General features: G+C 40.0%; 1 long non-coding RNA gene across 1 annotated transcript; it reads left to right on the plus strand.

Annotated features, from left to right (window-relative positions):
• Window positions 1–6,677: 6,677 nt before the first annotated feature.
• Window positions 6,678–20,921, plus strand: LOC108714572. Its single transcript, XR_005967057.1, has 3 exons — window positions 6,678–6,894; window positions 13,634–13,764; window positions 20,302–20,921. It is a non-coding gene; the product is annotated as an uncharacterized LOC108714572 (long non-coding RNA).
• Window positions 20,922–21,482: the final 561 nt, after the last annotated feature.

The following is a 21,482-nucleotide window of genomic DNA, read 5'->3' on the forward strand; positions in this document are numbered from 1 at the left end:
GCAAACCCTCCTAGAAATATAGATATAATAAATCTTGAAAAATTCTAGTTTTTTTCAACTCTCGAAAATGTGAGTTTTGACCAAAAAATACGACTCAAAAACTCGAATCTTTGTGTTCAACACAACTCCAACCTTAACAAATCTGCCCCATGAATATACTAACATTCAAACAGGCCATGCAGAAAGACACATTCATACTCATTATCACCTTTTTATAAACCAAACAATTCACATACAAACCGGCCACATTTATACACACACCAGGACAACCATGTTTCAGATGCATTAACTTATCTTAACTATTATCACAGCTTGTCAATATGATTCATACATTTATAAAGGTTGAGCCCTGCAAGTCCTGGGGGCAGATTCCCTAAAGGGAGAAGTGACTAACGCTAGCGAAAAATTTGGCAGCGTGACATCATGGCGAACCGACATAACTTTGATTTGGTTAATAAGTGGTGTAACTATCAGGGAACTATACCCGCTTAGTGCATGGAGGAATGAAGTGCATGGAGGAACAAAGTAGAAAGGTGTTGGCATATGTGGGGGGGGGGGCTGGATATGTGCAAGTGCAAATCCTGGGGCTATTCTATATTGGCTAACTATACCTGCCCTTTATATACCATATGTATTTGGAATCAATATAAAATAATTTACATTTTTAGTCAAAAAACTGTACCCAATATATATCCCTTAGATCAGATTAGACAAGTTGCTATTAATGGCAGTTGTTATCTCTCTACTTACCAGATGCGGGATAGATACATAATAGGCTGAGTCCTATGATGATGCATTGAATGAAATGCATGTTAAATATCTTCATCAAATTAATGTTAGATTACTGCATAAAAGGAAAATGAAAAAACATAAGTAAGTGTTCATATAACCTGGTATCCATAACCTGTAAGAACCTGAGATATTCCTAACCCTGTTCTAAATACTATAGTTGGTCATACATCTTTAGATACATACTTTAGCTTTCATTGCAATTAATCAAGAGAGTCTTATGGTAAAAGACACATTCACAGCTACATTCTCTAAAGAGGGTCATTTATCAAAGTCTGAATTTATCATATTTTCTGAAAATATTTTTTTTTCCACCCTATTTTTTTCATGTCTTTGCTCGAAAACCACGAAAATGTTTGCGTTATTGCACAAAACCCAGCACAGTTCAGAAAATCTTTAGAACTTCTGCCATTGACTTACAGTCGAACCTCAATTTTACATCCCCTGATTTGAAGTTTTTCCTCATTTAACATTGTTGTTTTGTGATTACCATATATACCCCCTGAAAAATGTAAAATGGGGGCTCTACTGTATATGCAACCTTGGCAGGTCTGAGATGCCAGATTTTTTGGATTCTGACTTTTTCCATCCTCTGTATGTAATAAATCCAGAAAAAAAATCATTTTTTTCCCCACTAAAATTTTGGATTTTATACTAAAAAAACCACAACATTTTCAGGTTTTTGACATTTGCAGTTAATACATAACCTCCTAAATCGCTTTAGACCATAGAGACATTTACACTGTTATACTTCAAACTATTCTTTCTGTTACTAGAGTTAAGTTCTGTTCTTCTGCTTTAGTTTGTGTTTGCCCGTTAAGCCATTTTCAGCACCTTAAGGTAACAAGCACAAACTGAGAAGATATGACTGTGATGTCATTGTGATGCCGAAATGTGATGTTCTAATGGTCCTCTGCTTTTAGCCTAAGAATACTAACATTAATGTTAGAAGCTGCTATAAAATATAATCAACAAACCTAAATAATTAAAATAATACCTATAGAACATAGCATGGATTAAAAAAATAAGTAAACTGTAACATAGCACCATCATTTACAATTGAAGATTTTGGGGGTTATGTACTATAATCCAAAGTATCTCATTTTTTTTTATTAAACAAAGCTCAACCAAACTCCCATACACATTTTTGCCTTATTTATCATTAAAATAAATTGGATTAGGGAAACCCCAAATTGTATGATTTTTTGGTTATTGCCCAAAAACCCTGAATTAATCAGATTATCTGGCTAAACCCAGAGCAAACCATGATATCTTCAAATTGGGAAAGGGATATCTGACATTGAATTAGACAGGTTTGAGATAGCAGATATTTTTAGCAGCTTGAGGGAATAATAAATCTCAAAAATTAGTTTTTTTTCCAATAAAAATTTAGGTTTTGTCACAAAAAGCCTGACCAGAAAAAAATTAGGTTTTAATAAATACCAGTAATCCCTTTGCGTTCTGTAGGTCACTGACCATAGCAAAAGTCATTTGTTTGAATGTAAGAGTAAAAACGTGGCTATTGTATGCATGTGCATATTGGAAAACTGCATTTTCCTTGATTTTCATTTTTGGACGGAGGAGTCATATAAAATGATCAATATCATGAAAGTTAAAGTTAATTAGATTGCACGCAGCCATTGTCTTAACTTAGTTTGTATATATAAACCTAAAGTACATAAACAGCAGGACCATGAATAAGGACAAATAACAGGTCAGAGTCACTTACCTTTAGTCTATTAAAATTCAGTAAGTAAAAGAATTGAGTTTTGATCTTGTGATTTTATTCTGAGCTTTCAGCAAAGGCTGATCTAGCACTTTCAACTGACAAGCACAGAATAACCAGATTGATAGATTTTATCTACAGCTTGAGGTGATATTATGATGTCATAATTGGTGACCTACTTTCAGCCAGGTGACAATCTTAACATAATAAATTACATCACAATGGTGTTACTATGGTAACCTCTCATTGTTTGATCATGATAGTTGTAGTTAGCAGCTTTTGTGGACATTTTGTTTAAGGGCATTTCTGCTTTTGCCATTACCTTATGATTCATTTCCTGTTCCTGTTTGTCTCTCTTCCTGCCTAAACTGAGAGTGAGTGTGGAGCAGGGCTGTGTTACCTGCCATGTTCAAATAAGTTCCTGGGCTGGTCTGACTACTTCACCTGAACTAACACAGCATTAACCCACTGCTAGCCAAGCAGTTTATCACAATAGTAATCCAAGATTATATCAGTTCTAACATTAAAGTCAGCAAATACTGGAAAATATTAATCCGTGGCTTAGATATTAATATTACCTACTTAGCAGATAATGGGAAATATAAAACAGTAAAGGCAGATATATGGCATATTACCATAGTCTATTATTATTTTTTCCATTTTTCTGTAGATTGCTCTGAATTGTTGCAAAGTTTCTCCAATGCCTTCTATATGCAACATACTATTAGTTAGTTAAAAGGAGATCATTTAATATATATTTATATTAAATATAGATAAAAGATAATAGTTATTTACTAAGGTACTTCCAGCACCAGAGTTTTTCTACAGCTACATGGTTGTGATGTTACAGTGAATTATGCTAAGAGTCTATCAATACTAATACCAATATTAGCAATTACTGTTACACCTGAATCTGACCTTGCACCTCCAGTTGTGGGTGGTGGGTCAGAGTTGAGCTCTTCTTCCTGCTCTCCCGCCTGCCATCTTGCACTGCCGGGCTGCCGGTTTCCGACTTCCTTTTTCATAGACGCGTGCCTTATCACCCCATCCCCTTTATGTTTGGGTCTATAAAATGGAACCCGGAAGTCGTGGGCGGGCGGGCATGGGTGAAGAGAGGCCGGTTTAGGGTCGGATCACTACCTTCTATATACAACATTTTAATATTTAATCTGAAAGTGATCTTCCCCTTTAATCATGTCAAGGTGATCTTATAATAATCAGCTGATATTGGCCTAATAAGATTTCTCCTAAAATACACAGGGTAAAATATAAGCAAAGTCCACATAATACCATCGTTTCTGAATTACAATTTTAATTCTGTAGGTCACTGACACCAGCAAAGCAGGAATTTTTCCTGTTGTGTTGTAAGGCTATATCTGTAGATAATACACCAATATTTACCCAAATTTTATCAGAACCATTATAATAATGCGCCACGCCATATTTCTTTGCTTTAGGGACACACTGTACATGTTGACACACAAAATGCCTTTGAATGCATAATATTCCCCACACCCTCATGTGTGAAGACAGCATATGTTTTATGCGTAATAGAACTTGCCAGACTAACTTAATTTCTTTTTATGAGAAGGTAAGTAAGGAACTCGATTCTGGGATGACAGTGGATGTGATTTACTTAGACTTTGCTAAAGCATTTGATACAGTGCCACACAGAAGGTTACTGGTTAAATTAAGGAATGTGGGCCTGGAACATAGTATTTGTACCTGGATAGAGAACTGACTAAAAGATAATTACAAAGAGTCTTGGTAAACATTTTCTAATTGGACCAGTGTCGTTAGTGGGGTAATGCAGGGCTCTGTACTAGGTCCCTTGCTTTTCAATTTATTTATTTATGACCTGGAGGTGGGCATTGACAGTGGCGTAACTACCGGGGGAGCAGGGGGTGCGATTGGGCCAGGGCCCGCACCCCCTCAGTGCCCCCCCGGCAGCTCACGCCACTGTTCTAATGCGGCCATTTCTGGCCGTACGGAGGGGGCGGGGCCCGGCTGCACATCCCGCGCCATGGCCCGCCCCCCTCTAGTTACGGCTCTGGGCATTGAAAGTACTGTTTCTATTTTTGCAGATGATACTAAATTGTGCAGAACTATAGGTTCCATGCAGGATGCTGCCACTTTGCAGAGTGATTTGTCTAAGTTGGAAAACTGGGCAGCAAACTGGAAAATGAGGTTCAATGTTGATAAATGCAAGGTTATGCACTTTGGCAAAAATAATATTAATGCAGGTCATACACTAAATGGCAGTGTGTTGGGAGTTTCCTTAAATGAGAAGGATCTTGGGGTTTTTGTAGATAACAAGTTGTCTAATCCTGGGCAGTGTCATTCTGTGGCTACTAAGGCAAATAAAGTTCTGTCTTGCATAAAAAAGGGCATTAACTCAAGGGATGAAAACATAATTATGCGCCCACCGCAAGCCCCACCTACAGGTCTGCCCTCCCCACCACACAGTAAAAAAACAAACATGTTAATAAAAAGATATTGGTGGTCAGGGCCCCCCATAAAAAAAACATTTGTGGCCAGGGCCCCCCCATTAAAAAATATTGGTGGCTAAGACCCCACATGAGAAAAAAAAATTGGTGGCCAGGGCCCCCCCACCCACATTATAAGAAAATTGGTAGCCAGGGCCCCTTAAACGTCCATGCCTTCCAGAAGTCAGCAGCTCTCAGAAAGATGGTGGCCCGCTAATCAAGTAAGTGGGTCATGGCCGGGCCCCCTACAACTCTCCCTGTCCCCCCCTGATGGCTGCCCTGCTGGTAAGGCCTCATCTGGAGTATGCAGTGCAGTTTTGGACTCCAGTCCTTAAGAGGGATATAAATGAGCTGGAGAGAGTGCAGGGACTAAGTGCAACTAAACTGGTTAGAGGAGTGGAAGACTTAAATTATGAGGGGAGACTGTCAAGGTTGGGGTTGTTTACTCTGGAAAAAAGACTGTTGTGAGGGGACATGATTACACTTTACAAGTATATTAGAAGACATAATAGACAAATAGCAGAGGAGCTTTTTACCCATATAGAGGATCACTGCACCAGAGGCCACCCCTTTAGACTAGAAGAAAAGAACTTTCATTTGAAGCAACGTAGGGGGTTCTTCACAGTGAGGACAGTGAGGTTGTGGAATGCACTGCCGGCTGATGTTGTGATGCTGATTCAGTTAATGCTTGGATGATTTCTTGTGATACTATATTCTATAGTTAGTATAGATATGGGCATATATAATTTATGTGAAAGTATGGAGGGTGTGTGTAAGGAGGGGTGTGATATATGGTGGACGTGTTCTAAGGTGCTCAGGTTCTGGGTGTACATCCTGATCTTTTCAGTCCTGCAAATGAACCTATGGAAAAATCCTTATGAAGCCCTGATGGGAGCACTACCCAAGGAAGTCCATAAAATAAAATGTACATTTTATAAATGAGAGATTAACTGTGTTAGCTGTAGATAGCCTTCAATAAGTCCAAAAGACATGGCAACCATGGGTCACATATAGGTTTAATGGCACTCTCTCTATAACAGTGAGTAAGTAACAAGTTAGGGGCATTTGCCCAGCGGGACGGGTAGGCCAGGGGGGAGGAGGGAGGGTGGGCAACAAACGGGTGGGGAGGTGGGGGGTTTGCGCCGACTAGGTTTCCTTCCCCTTTAAGGGGATGTGCTCTTGCACCCATTAGCGCTCTAGTAGTTGCATCCTGGGGTAATATAAATCATGGCCGCAAAAGACATCATCTGAGGCTGTACTTTGTTTCTGTGGTCAATAGAAGAGGCTGTGTGTATTACTATCTAGTGGGGGAAGCAGTCCCTGGGGTTACAGGGGACACAGAAGGGCAGAGGGATTGGCAGAGCTTTTATTTATGTATATAGTTTAGGAAAACAAGTCAACTTACTGAAGTTCTAATGGGCCCTAAAATTGTTTACTGTGAGGCCCAGTAACATCACTGGCATCAAGTAATGTGAAAACACCTTAACATTAAAGTCCAACAGCTCACAAGAAGGAAAGCGAGGACAGTCCTAAATATTGATAAATATTATAAATATAATTAAACTGTATTAATAACATAGGTATACAGTATCCTTCTAATGCATAAAGGAAGGCACGGGGAATTACAGAAGAGTTTTTGAGTCCAGCCGTACTAGAACTGGATGTGTTGCCTTTATTAGTCCTATTTGGGCGTCACAGGGTTAACTGAGCCTTAGCCCCTCCCACAGGCGTGTGTCTGGTTAGCGCTGGGGAGTGGGAGTCGCACTTGGGTTCAGTACAGAGTCGCACGCCTATAGTACAGTAGACAGTGATCAGCGAGCAGAAGTTGCAGGATGAAGCCCATGTTTGTAGCGGCGACTTTGCTCCTCCTTTGCCTGATCCCCGTGCCGGCAGGTCTGTCTCTTATTCTCCAAGCGATGCTCGGAACAGAATAGTAATATTTCTGCGCATGGCGCAACATGTGCGCCTCTGATCTAAAGGGGGTGGGATAGAGAGTTTGCTGCATATCTGATTGTGTCTGTGCAAGGATCCTGTACCTTTAATGACTTTGTATCCCCACATAGTGGGCCCCCTTGCTCACGGTATGGAGTAAAAACAGGGTGTTTGAGCAAATTCCCACCAGATCTTTTCTGACTGTGAACACTGACCAACACGCTACATAGTTACAGGCAACTACAGGGTTAAGACTTCTTTACCATGTCACTAGGACTAGGAGTGGTTCTAGTACATTTAGTGCTCTTTACATTACTCAGGCCTGGTCTGTACTCTTTGCTTATTATGCTGTGTATAGAACTCAGAGGTGCCTACGGTTTATTTTTCAATAAAGGTGGCAACTCTATCACAGTTATGTGTTGCTGCTAATCGTGTTGTGTATCACCTCTCATCATGCACCTGCGGGTGTGCCATACTGCTTGCCAACACCGTTCTTGCCATCAATTATAATTTACCTGTTAACTGGTGTCTTTCATTCTCCTCCTGTGACTGATGTGTAATCTCTGAAAATGGCCACACTATATAAATAAAAGCTAATAATAATGCTACTGTGAGAAAGTTACCAAAAAGTGTTAACTTGTAGTGGACCCCACCTGCTCGTATACCCAAAAGGGGTTTCTCTTAGGGTTCAAGCTGCAGCACACTGGCAGATTCGGGGAGATTTGCTCGCCTGGTGACTAATCGCTTCTTCTGCGGGGCGACAATCTCACCGAACTGCCTTCCCCCTGCTTTCCGCCTGCTATAATGCGAAAACGCCAGCACCAATGCTCTCACGGTGCTTCAATTTCCGAAGTCGCTCGAAGTTTCCTCGTGAGGCAGTTCGGGGAGATTGTCGCCCCGCAGAAGAGGCGATTAGTCCCCAGGCGACTAAATCTCCCCGAATCTGCCTGTGTGCTAGCACCCTTAGTGGTCCCTGCTCTTATACTCAAAAGGGATACCTCTTCATTGCTTCTTCCTTCAGCTTAGTACAATTATGGGACCTGTTATACAGAATGCTCAGGGACTGGGCTCTTCCAGATAACATATCTTTTCACAATTTGGCTTTTCATACCTTAAATCTACTAGAAATTCATTTAAATATTAAACATAAGGCCTTCTGAAAACAGAAGGTATTTACTTGCATATACAGAGCACTGCCTTAATACCAAAAAAGTGTATTTTTTAGTTTGTAATATTGGTGTGTAGGCAGCCATCTCCAGTCATTTTGCCTAGTCATGTGATTTCAGAAAGAGCCAGCACTTTAGGATGGAACTGCTTTCTGGCACGCTGCTGTTTCTCCCGCTCAATGTAACTAAATTAGTCACAGTGGGACCTGGATTTTACTATTGAGTGTTATTCTTAGATCTACCAGGCAGCTGTTATCTTGTGTTCGGTAGCTGCTATCTGGTTACCTTCTCATTGGCTGCTGGGGGGGGGTGATATCACTCCAATTTGTAGTACAGCAGTAAAGAGAGACTGAAGTTTATCAGAGCACAAGTCACATGACTGGGGGCAGCAGGGAAACTGACAATATGTCCATCCCCATTTCAGATTTCAAAATTATATATATATATATATATATATATATATATATATATATATAAAATCAGTTTTTAGGAAAAAAAAATTGTTTTCCTGTGACAGTATCCCTTTAAATATTAAATAAGCTCTATAGGCTGGTTTTGCTTCCAATAAGGATTAATTATATCTTAGTTTGGATCAAGGTGCTGTTTTATTATTACAGAGGAAAGGGAATTACATTTTAAAATTTGGACTATTGGGATAAAATAGAGTCTATGGGAGACAGCCTTACTGTATGTAATTCGGAGCAAGTCCAAACTGTACTAAGGACTTCCTGGTAACCCATGCAGGTGCAGTGTTCAACAAGCAGGTGCTGTAATGCCTGTGTGTTCACATACAGAATGTGAAAAGCACCTTGCTATATGGGCCAAGGCTTGTAAAGCAGCATCTGTTAGGACATGCACTTTTTAGCAGACAAAGAAGAGTCTCTCCAAGAGCAGATTATCATGAGTTGATACAGTAGGTTTATTCAAAAGAGACCTATAAGTCTGTCAGTGCCAGGTTCACTGTATTAAAGGGGAACCTGCCGAGAAGTGCTGCATCTTGGTTACATTGCCCCAACATGTCCTTCTGTTTCTCTGTATCACCAATCAAATAATGTGTGTATAAATCAAATAACCTTGAACAGTTTTAATTCTTGATCTTCATGTGATCACATACAAAACCACAATGCATAGGGAAACGTTTATCAGTAATACACCCAACACTGTAAGGGTAAGGGCACACCTGGCGATTCGGGGAGATTTAGTCACCTGGCCACTAATTGCCTCTTCTTTGTGGCGACTAATCTCCCCGAACGGCTTATCTTCCGCTGGCTAGAATGAAAAATCTCCTGCTGCATGGCACACGCGACACTTTCTTTTCCGAAGTCTCCCAAAGTTGCCTCAGGAGGAATCTTCGGGAAACTTCAGAATACGAAGCTCCACGTGTGTGCCCTTACCCTAACAGAGCCATGCAGGTTTGGACTGAGATTCAAAATGTTTTTTCAAGGCCATATAGGCACAGATATCTCCCTAGTGAGCCCAAAAATAGTGACCGTCTATAACATTTTACAGCAGCCCAATTGATATTTGCTAAAATCTACAGATTAACCAAACCAATCTGTCTTATTCCTTATATACGAGTGGCAGACTCTATAAGTAAATCCTTCTTAGGATCTCTTAAATAGAATCCTTTTAAATGGTCATAACATAGAGATACCTGTTTCAAAAATTATGTATCTTGCTCACCCCTAGTCCACAATAACCCGGTTGCTTAAACCCCAGGTCCCACGCTTGGATTCGCTGATGCTTTAAAAAGGCATGATTATTGTAAAGGGGGAAAGCACTCCCAGAATTACACGAGGGTGCATCGCCCCGAACCCATAGCTGAAGGTGAGATACACTTGAAGACAAAATCGGCAAGCACTACGTCCACCTGCCTATGACATGCATCAGGACATTTGATGGTTTTAACTTGCTGAAATAGTTTATCGTTTTACATACGAGTGGATCACGGAGTGCTTGTCGATTTTGTCTTCAAGAGACTCTACATATTGAATATTTTGTAATTGTCTATTGCTTAGCTAGTCTTTTCAGGGACAAGACATTGTTCTGTCTAGATTTGACATGTTGGAGGGGCATGAAAGGTGTTTTCCAGTCCTTATTCTGTCTGCTTGGCTGTTTTCCTTCTGTATGTATTGCCACCAGAGACTTTATTAGGGACAAGCCAGATTCTCTAAGAGTTTAGCTTCAAAATCTTTTTTGCACTGGGGCAAGCCAACTGTGTAAATATGGGCCCTTCTTAATCTTTAATACTGACCCCAAACCAATATTAACTGGTTAGGAGGCAGTACTAAACCCCTAAATTTAATGATCACATTTACAAGCATGGATTGACAATCATACACATTTGCCTTTAGAACTTGATATGAAGGGGTTAAGATATTTTGTATCAGGCCAGTCATCGTAGGGTAATACATTTTATTTCCTATCCAGAGAATATGGGTGGTAAGTGCATGACCCTTCCAGTAAAGCAGCTATTCACTAGCCCTGCATCGTATTTTTACTAGGTTTTGGGGGAAGTAAAAAAAAAAATCCTCAACAGCCCCTATTAATATTTGCAGTAGGCTCTAGATGAAACATGAAGAAAAATGCTCTACTGGCCATGTGGCAGCATGGAAGAGATTCTAACAATCTTCTTTCAAGTGTTCTAGCCAGTTAACCTCGTGAAATGACAAAACAGGAAGCTAAGCTCTGACTTGACTCTGTATATTATCAAGGAGGCAAACCAGGAAAAAAGCTTACAATACTACAATTTGCACCCAGACAGATAAACTGAGTGTATTTGTGCATTTATTCTGGTAGAACACACAAGAGATCACACTTCATGCTTTGTGCATACATTTTATTTGCAATAGCAATTTGTCAGTTCTGGGGAAAAGGGTGGCAATTCTACTTAACTTGTAGATTGGTGACACATATGGCAAGTAGGGTTGCCACCCGGCTGGTATTTTACCGGCCTAGCCGGTAAAATACCTGCCAGGGCCGGTATTACAAATTTACCGGCAATGTAGCTGCCGGTAATTTGTAATACCTATAACAAAAGCCCTTGGCCCTCCGGCAGAAACTTACCCCTCCTACGTCTTCTGCCCCTCTAGCGATGGGGCCCCGCCCCCTTTCGTGGCACACTGCATGTGGATCCGCCCCTTTTTATGTCAATCCGCCCATTTACCCGTGACCCGCCCCTTTTTCCGTCACGGCGTTACCGCCCCCCATCACTGGCCGGTAAATTTTTTTAAAATAGGTGGCAACCCTAATGGCAAGATGACAGTATCTAACACATCAGCTGAATATTAGTGATACGTGTTCATCCACATGGATGGGCTAATTGCTCTTATCCACTCTTCATACCTATAGCCTAAACGTGCAGATTAGTTTCAGTGCATTAAAAAGGGTTTATATCAGCCATAACATGAATTACATAATTGCATAATAATAGGTGTGTGGTCCGGACTGAAAATTAAAATAGGCCCTGGCATTTCAGGTACACAGAGGCCCGATCAGCGCACATAGAGGCCCAAACAGCCCCCACCAGCCCACTAAATACTGACTTTCTATGGGACCTTATAGCAGCCCCTCTGGCATTTGCCAGAACCCACAGATTGCCAGTCCGGCCTGTGTGTTAGTGACTGTGACTCCCTTGAGTTACCGACTAAATTGTATTATAGTGTATTGTCTGTGTGCCACCCATTGGGCTTCTATAGCTCTCTGTATATACTATTGACCTATTTTCTGTTTAGTTTAGTTAATTAATTCAGAGCTAAGTAGTTTAAACTTGCTCGCTTTCACCCAACTCATGTCTCTGATTCAAGTGTGTCATGTGATCACAGTGTGGGCAGCCGTTATTTCCCTTCAGAGTGGCAGCCATTCTACCTTGTTCAGCTTAGGGTGAGAAGTTATTCTGTTTTTACCTCGAGGATACATTTTTGGATTACGATTTCTTGCATCAAGTCATCAATAAAGGTCAAGGAATGAAAGTTCATCTAAGGCTGTGTTCTTGTGAGTAAGCTACTGTCAAATGTAAGTTCATCCATTTCCTACCACGACTTACTGGAAGCAGAATAGTCTGCCATACCCACATAAGCAAACATGATCTGTATTCATGTGTATTCAATTTCAGCAGTGCCCAATTCTGCCAGTAGCAAACAAACGGTTCTATAGCTGCACCTCCTGAAGTGTAATGGATATAGCAATGGGGTTTACTAACTCTGTGAAAGCAATTTCCTTATTGTACAGTAAAACACAGGCATTTGGATGTGTGACTCCTGTTTGTTATTATAAGGCCCAGAGCTGGCAGGAAATGGGTAAATTTTGTTCATGGGCACAATCTCCTCCTTAAAGGAACAGTAACACCAAAAAATTAAAGCTTATTAAAGCAAGAAAACATAACGTATCAATTGCACTGCGCTGATACAACTGGTGTGTTTGCTTCAGAAACTCTACTATAGTTTATTTAAAGAAGCTGCGTGTAGCGATGGGGGCAGCAATTCAAAGCTGAAAAAGGAGAAAAGGCACAGGATACACAGCAGATAACAGCTCTGTAGTATACAATGGAATTCTTTAGAGCTTATCTGTTATCTATGGTGTATCCTGTGCTTGAATGGCTGCCCCCATGGCCACACAGCAGCTTGTTTATATAAACTTTGGTAGTGTTCCTGAACTAAACACAAAAGTTCTACCAGTGCACGGAAACAGTACAGTATACTGTCATTCCTTTAAAACACTTTTTTGGTATGATTTTAATCAGTGCATCCAAATGTGCATCCAAAGCACATCAAATAATTAAAAAAAAAAACCAAAACTTTGTTTTGACAGAGGCCATTTTGTTGTCTTTTACATTCCCTAAATTAAAATAGGCATTGGGGGATAGAGTGTATATTAGGAATAAGATAAGATGGTAATAGTGGGGTTGATCGTCCTGTTAGTGCTACCAAACCTGCCTCCCTTCAGCTAATGTAGATGTAGAAGTGCAAATTCCAGTCAGATGGCGCATAGAGCTGTGCTACTATAACACCTGCAAAGGAGGGTTATGGGCTAGAGTGACTGTCAGTAGCCAAAACCATAAATGAAGACTGAGAGGGCATTTGCCTTTGGCCATGTGAGCTTAAATGTTCATATTTTGAGCATGATAGACTGTATGGGAAAAATAAGTCATAAAAAAGAAAGGGCACTGTCGCTTTTAGATTGTTTTCCTTGTGCTATGTAGAGTAACTTTGGAACTGGAATGTGGGCTCTATTAGCCTACACCTTTGGTTGGGGAAAATATTTTTGCCCAATGGGTGCCCTTTAAGCCTAGTGGAGATGTTGAATATTGGATGAATTGGCTATGGGCCTCTGTTAGCCATTTTCTGTCACCGACTGTATTGGCCCAATTGGCAAGCATTCTGCACATTTGACTACTGGCCATAGTTTTATCATTAGTCCTCATATGCTTCAAATGACTGTTAAATCAATTTTAGCACAAGTGCTGTGTGTTGCATGCATGTTTTATGCTTATGGAGAGCCAATTTTATTTACTGAAATTACTTTTCCTTCACCAGTTTTTGGGTGGTCCTTGGATTATTCCTCTTGGCAGTCATCTTAATCGTAGCTGGAGTTATCACTTGCATCTGCAAATCCGTCTGTTATCTGTTCAGCGCTTGCCTTGATTGTATCTGCTGCCGTAAGCCAAGTAAGTATTTGTCACCTGTAGTCTAATCGACTACAGGTTAAGTGAGTCACGTAACAAAAATGACACCACTAAGCACCAAATATAACTGATGACATCACTAAGTAACGTTTATAAGCATATCATTTACAGGATATTCATGGTTCTTGTGTATTTTAGAAATAAATTGCATCTCTGTACACAAGGCATTAAGGAGAGTGCATGTTGAATAACCTATTTCAGACATGTTTATGAGCTGTGCTTGAAACAGTTTTACTAGGGTTACGCAGTCGGTCATTCTTTGGATCTACCAGATGTCGGGTTGCTAAAATAGGGAATAACAGGCAGCAACCTGATTTCCAGTGCTCCATGAAGTGTCAGGTCTATATTTCAAGATGCTGTAGCTCAAAAAATACAGGGATTTTAGCCAGCTTTAGACAGCATTTATGGATATGGCAGTAAGTACAATGGGCAGAGGTGTTGCTTTAAACTATTTATGCTGATGCCCATGAGCTCTGGAACAGTGTATTCATGCACCTCAGTGCTATAGCTGAGCTGTTGTATTTAGCTACATTATATGAAGTATGTTTGTCATATACACAGTGCCGTGCAAACAATGAAATGAGTCTGTATGGAAATTCAGAAGGATCTTGTAACAGTCAGGTGGCAGGTGGTGGCTATTGTTATGTAGACTCACTTGCAGAACTGTAGGATGGGGTTAATTGGAGTTGCATACATTTTACTAGTCTATAAATATTTCTCAAAATGTGTTGCCTTATATACAGTATTGATTTGCAGTTTTCATCATAAGTGGGAGCAACTATAGAGTGTTTGTTCCAGATATGCATGTATTAAATCTGGATGGAAGTGCTTGCAGGAGCTCACTCACACTGCTCCACCAAACTTTGTGATGTGCAGTTGCTGCGTGTAGTGTAATGGTAAAACAATGGCAAAACATATGTGAATGAGATTTCCTTGTGCTTCTGGGAACACTCACAACTTTGCAATCATTTGGAGCAGCTACACTCCCATATACAGTGACATAACTATAGAGCAGTGCTCCCCAACCAGTAGCTTGTGAGCAACATGTTGCTCACCAACCACTTGGCTGTTGCTCCCAGTGGCATCAAAGTAGGTGCTTATTTTTGAATTCCTGACTTGGAGGTTTGAAGTTTGAAGTTTTGGTTGCATAAAATCCAGATGTATTGCCAAACAGAGCCTCCTGTAGACTGTCAGTCCACCTAGGGGCAACCATACAGCCAATAACAGCCCTTATTTGACATCCCCATTAACTTTTCCATGCTTGTGTTGCTCTCCACCTCTTTTTTACATTTAAATGTGGCTCACGAGTAAAAAAGGTTGGGGACCCCTGCTATAGAGGAAGCAGACCCCAGGGGAACAGGGGGCGTAGCCTGCTGGAATCTGTTGGGCGGGAGGGGTTAACAGAGCTGTCTTCTTACGTTACTAACCATATATACAGTACATGTAACATGATAAACTCCTGAGTCCTTCATCCTTAAAGCGAAAGTAAAACAAAAAAATAAAATATTTAAAAGTAATTAATATACCGTTACCCTGCACTGGTAAAAGCTGCGTGCTTGCTTCAGAAACTATTATAGTTTATATAATAAGCTGCTGTGTAGCAAGGAGGCAGCCATTCAGGCTGGAAAAAGGCACATGTTGCACAGCACATACCAGATAAGCACTTTCCAATACAATGGTGTCTATCCTGTGCCTTTTCTCCTTTTCCAGCTTGAATGGCTGCCCCCATGGCTATACAGCAGCTTTTTTATATAAACTATAGTAGTCTTTCTGAAGCCAACACACTAGTTTTACCAGTGCTGAGCAAAAGTACATATTTTAATTACTTTGATACTATTTAATTTTTTGGTGCTCCTGTTGCTTTAACACACTATGCCCTTGTCTCTCTTCCCTGCAGCTTTCCTCATCTCAGTACTCTCCTCTCCCTGATTTCCATGCTCTCACCTTCTCTTCCCAGTGGCTTCTCAGATCTGTGCCCTCTCCATCTCCTCTATGGATGCCTTGCTCTCTCCCAATATGCCAGTTATTTCTCACACAGGGGCATGTCTGACTCCATGGCACCCATACTCACCACCTGCCCCTAATATTTCTACTTCAGGGACAAATAATAGCACTGTCTGCATTAGAAGAGCTGGATTTTCTAAAACAAACTGGATTTCTGCTCTTAGAGTTCCAATATTATACAAGAACAAAACTTTTAATAACAGCTCAACTGGATCAATTTATAGCAACTGTCCTTCACTCCCTAACGTCAGATCTGTGCTTCTCATATTCCAGTATTATCACATATGTGGTACAAGGACAAAGGCCTTCAACCAATTCAACCAGTTGAATCCTTCAGCAGAGGTGTCAGGGAGCTATTATCTTATTATCTGTTGATAGACTGCTGGGGGAATATGGGAGGGGGGACAACACTTCATGTCACATGGTACACAGGTCCGGACTGAGAATTAAAATAGGCCCTGCCATTTCAGGTACACAGAGGCCCAATCAGCCCACACAGATGCCCAAACAGCCCCACCAGCCCACTAAATAGTCACTTTCTATGGCACCTTATAGCAGCCCCTCTGGCCTTTGCCAGAACCCACAGATTTCCAGTTCGGGCCTGATGGTACAAGTCACATGGCTGAGGGCACCTGGGAAACTAAGAACATGTCTAGCTCCACATCAAATTTTAAAATGTAATATACAAAAATCTGTTTGCTCTTTTAAAAAACAAATTTCAGTGCAGAATTCTATTGGAGGAGTATTATTAAAAGGACCCGTTTAATGTTTTCTTTTGAACTCCTCGTCGATTTCACGTTCCTGGATGTTTCCTATGCCCTAGAAAAGTTAGGTCACTGACTTTGGGCCTTTTAATATTAAATTTAGCATGAGTGGGCTTTTTTAGCTCCAAAATGCACAACCCTCTTTCCTTAGGGGAACGGATGAAGCCCTTTTCTTGGTACTTGGTATCGGTACTATTGCCTCTCTAGGGATACAGTTGTGTCACATCTGCTGTGGCTGATGGTACTCCTTTGTGGTGCTCACCAACTTGGAGCCTGATCACTAGACATGCCATGGGTATACAAGGCAACTGTCAATCATGCTCTGCTGCTCTACGTTTGCTTCACATGGGGGAGAAGGGATGGAATGCAGTTAAGAAGCAGGACTAGTTCAAGGCGTTATTAATAGTTGATAGAGCAGTAAGGGGCCTTTATTATTATTATTATTGACCTAAGTTTTAAGTGATTTTATAGTATTATTGTTCTTTTAAGGTGGCCATTCACTGGCCTTTTCATGAAGGCATCCATCTGATAAACCTGTGAGTTAAAGGAACAGATACCATATGACTGTCCATACAAAAGAATGGCAGACTATATTGTTTTGTTCATCTGTTTTTTGATATTTGATATAATGTGAAACACTGACTCCCCTCAGTTTATACACCATACACTGACTGTCTTATTTTGCTTCAACAGTTTTTGGATGGTCCTTGGATTTGGCATTTTTATAGGCCTCATATTCATAGGTGGAATTATTTCTTGCATCTGCAAATGCTGCTTGGTCCTGCCTGCATTAAAAACCATAAGTAAGCCAACCAGCATCATATAGGGTGTGAGCTAATGACATTAAGGGGTTGACCCTTAAATGGAATTCTCCATTGCAGGGTCAACTTCCAAGGTATTCTTCTGGCTGCATTGCAGCAGTCCATTTTAAGGGTACATTAATTCAAAGTAATGAGCGAGTGCAGGTCTAGATATGGCAGATGTCACCTGTTGATCACCCTGCGTACCATTGGCCTGAAGTTTTATTTCTATTGTTATCCTGATTTTGTTTTACTTGTCTATAAGCAGCTATAATATTGCTTAAATGACATTTAACAATTAAGTCCACTTAGCACTTATAGAACACACTATGAGATTAAAATGAATGTTGTTTTCTTGCATTATTGTTGCTCCATAGAGTGCTAACAATTGTTTTGTTTTGTGGCACAAAGAAAAGCATTTTCTTTTTGCCAGTTACCAAAATATTGTTTTTCCCTAACTGTAGTCTCCAGTCATACTGGCTAGTGATACTAGTCAGTCGCAACCCTGAATATGCATGTTAGCCGTGTAGCTTTAAAACCACCACTCCAAGCCTACCAATGTGAGATAGTCAAGGGCCCCTGGTAGGTAAATTCATTTTACACATCAAAGACAAGGGCATGAGCACCTTCAAGTGTTGTTGTACTGCAGCACCTTGTTCTCAAGGTGAAGGTTTTAAAGGGATACTTATTTTGTTTCTTTTACGGACTGATTTACTTAATTTATATATTTTTACCCAACCAATAACTTCTTAAATATATTCTACCACTATGTTGTGTGTGCAGGAACTGCTGCAAGCAAACAACTTGTGCTGTGAGTCATATGTACAGTAGATAGCATGAATAACTTGAGTGACATTGGTGGTTTATGGTATTACAGGTATGGGAGCTGTGATCCACAATGGATGGGACCTGGGGTTTTCCGGATAATGGATCTTTCCATAATTTGGATCTTCATACCTTAAGTCTACTAGAAAATCATGTAAACATTAAATAAACCCAATTGGGCTGGTATTGCTTCCAAGAAGGATTAATTATATATTAGTTGGATCAAGTACAAGGTACTGTTTTATTATTACAGAGAAAAAGGGAATAATTTTTAAATACTTGGATTATTTCTATAGAGTCTATGGGAGACGGCCATTCTGTAATTTGAAGCTTTCTGGATAATGAGTATCCGGATAATGGATCCCATACCGGACTGTTAAAGGTAGTGTAGTTGAAATTACCCATTAAAATCCCTGGTGGGTTAAAAAAAGTAAAGCAGATTTATTAAACATGTGCTTCCACCTATTAGATTGTTAGCTTTGGCCGCGACTCTCTTAAAAGTATTTGGAAATGGATATATATTCTTATGGCAGTGTTAGGTTATGTTTTGCACTTTTTTGACCTGATGAAGGATTGGGGGATCTGAAACATGTATACTACACAATAAATGAATGACTGGATGATTCATTTCTTTCTTGAAAGTCAAGTTGCTAAGATACAGGGGCAAATTTTCGCCAGCGACCGATTCGCCACATTTGCGCTCGGGTTAATTTGAATAGAGCGGGTACTTAAAAGTCGTATGGACGTCTTTATTAGTTGGTGCAAATGCTTGAAGTGGCCACTTTTTCAAACATGTCCAATGAACCATAATAAAGACAGAAGAGATTCTCTAATGCCTTAGATATGCGCCCACCTTAAAACAAATGTAACATGCCCCTCAAATTAGTTGAAAAAAATTGTTTTGTTATTAGGGTTAGTTCACATTTCTGAGCGAGAATCTCCCCGAACTGCCTCAGCGTGTTTTCCCATATAGGAAAACACGCTGAGGCAGGTCGGGGAGATTGTCGCTCAGAAGACGAGGCAATTAGTCGCCAGGCGACAAAATCTCCCCGAATCTCCTCGTGTGAACTAACCCTGAATGCATCTCTGGCATACAGGATATGATGTCACTGACTGAGGAAGGTGTAGCTTCATTTTAGCAGGTCACCTGATCTGAGGTGGCAAGGTAAACTCTGGCAAAAGAGGTAATGTTCAGTAAAATTCACATTTTAGTGAATTTGCGGAGTAACGACTGTTCGACAGAGCGGAAAGTCGACTGGCAATAGGGTGTGAACGAACAATAGCGATGGTCATTGTTCTCTAGTGAATTGTCCTCTACACCTGTTAGTAAATTGGTGATGTCCCTGCGGATGTGATTTTCGGTGAATTTTCACTAGCATCGGCCACTTTGCCCTTTAGTGAATCTGCCCCATAGAGTTTGGATGATGTGATGGTGCCTCTACTCTGTTTGCAAAACCCAAATACAAGTATAACAGTAGGAAAGCATAAAGACAAAGACAAAAGGTCCTCTGTATTCAACCCATTATCAATATATAAAGGACATTGAGACATCTGTGCAGTAAGCTACTAAAAATGCCTTACCCTTTATATACAAAACAGGGATTGTTTGTCCAATTATTGCAATATATTCAAGCTGGCCAACTATGTAAAAGTCATCCCTGGTCTGACCTGTCTTACACTCACATGACGTAGTTGCAACATATTTATTATCAATATTTCAGACCCACTGTGAATGCCTTTATCAGGATCAGTCTTGTAATAAAAGTAATCTTGTAATAAAAATTCAAAATTGCATCAATTGTAAACAAAAAATATATATAAGTATAGTTGCCCAGAGTTTAAATAAAAACCACTTTTAGGGTTTGGATTAAGTTTGGTTTAACACAGGGATTCTGTTTTATCTCAATCCTGCAAAAATTGCCTGGATTTGGCCAAATCGTGGATCCCTATTTTTATGCAGAGTTTGCATATCACTACTATGTACTGCTGAAGATATGTTGTTGTTAGCACTAAGCATTGCATTTAACAATTGTTTATTCTACAGTCAGGACACATGTGTAATGATAACCATTCTCCTTACAGCCTGCTATATACACTGACAGATCCATGTCTGTTTGTCTTTGCAGGAGAAGGAAATCAGACTTTTATGGAATTCCCTTGAAGCCTCTGACTTGCCAATTGCTTATATTTTACTACTGGATTATCTAAATGGAGAGAAGATGACCCACCCTTTGAGTGGCAAGTGTTGCTTTGCAGCCATATGAGTGCATTTTCTGGTACATGTTTTGCTTTAGTCACTACAGTTAGGAATCACTGATAGATTCTATACATTATGAGTTTACGTTTATGGCTATTCACTGACAATATAAAGCATTATGTTCATTCTTCTGGGATAAGAATTTCCCATACACATTCCATATACTGCCCGAACAGTTACATGGGGATCACACACTGTATGCCCCCCATTCCTGTTGTTCTGGAACTACAAAAACACGGGTATCCTGTACCCTCCAGATATTGTTAAATTATAATAGCCACAACTTAAGCCTGACAAGACGGTGTTGGGAGTTCAATATCTGGACAGATTTCTTTACTGAAACAATTAATGGCTTCAACATAACTCCCTGTACGTAAATTCCAAATATTTCCCCGTCAGATGCAGCTGATTGTGTTCTTTTTTATTGTAAGTTCTTTGTATTAAAACGGGATGTTCACCTTTAGAAATGTATTATTTTAAAGAAGTATACCACAAATACGCACTTTTTTCATTTACTTTTTAATTTCAATTTTTTTTACTTTAATTTAGGTTTATAATATAATTTATTATAATTTCCTCCCTCAGTAAGTTAAGTTGAAAGCTCAGGGAACATGTTCGCAAGGAGCCGAACATATTTTAAAACTGTTGTGGAGTTGATTCCTAAGAACCACTCAGTAGATTGTTCACTCCACTCTTTAACCTTGTTACGGTTCTTGTCATTATTGGCTATTATGGGCTTTTACCTACAAGCTGCTTTATCAAAGGGAGGAGCAGAGCTACAAAAAGAGGCTGCTCGGTGCATAAATTTATACCAAACAAAGGAAAATTGTGTGTTGTCACCTCTACAAACATTTTTAATGGTACAATTATGGCCACATACAGTATTATGAACAAAGATAACATGCTAGTGGTTTGTTTTCACCTTTAAAGCAACATTGCCATGTTCCAGATTTTAACCACAATGTCACTACAGGGCTTTAAAAAGTTTATTAACTTGTTAAATATAATGAATTTTGTAACAACAGTGTCACCTGCTGGTCAGGTCCTCTG

Source organism: Xenopus laevis, chromosome 4L (genome assembly GCF_017654675.1).
Source record: "Xenopus laevis strain J_2021 chromosome 4L, Xenopus_laevis_v10.1, whole genome shotgun sequence".
Lineage (NCBI taxonomy): Eukaryota > Metazoa > Chordata > Amphibia > Anura > Pipidae > Xenopus > Xenopus laevis.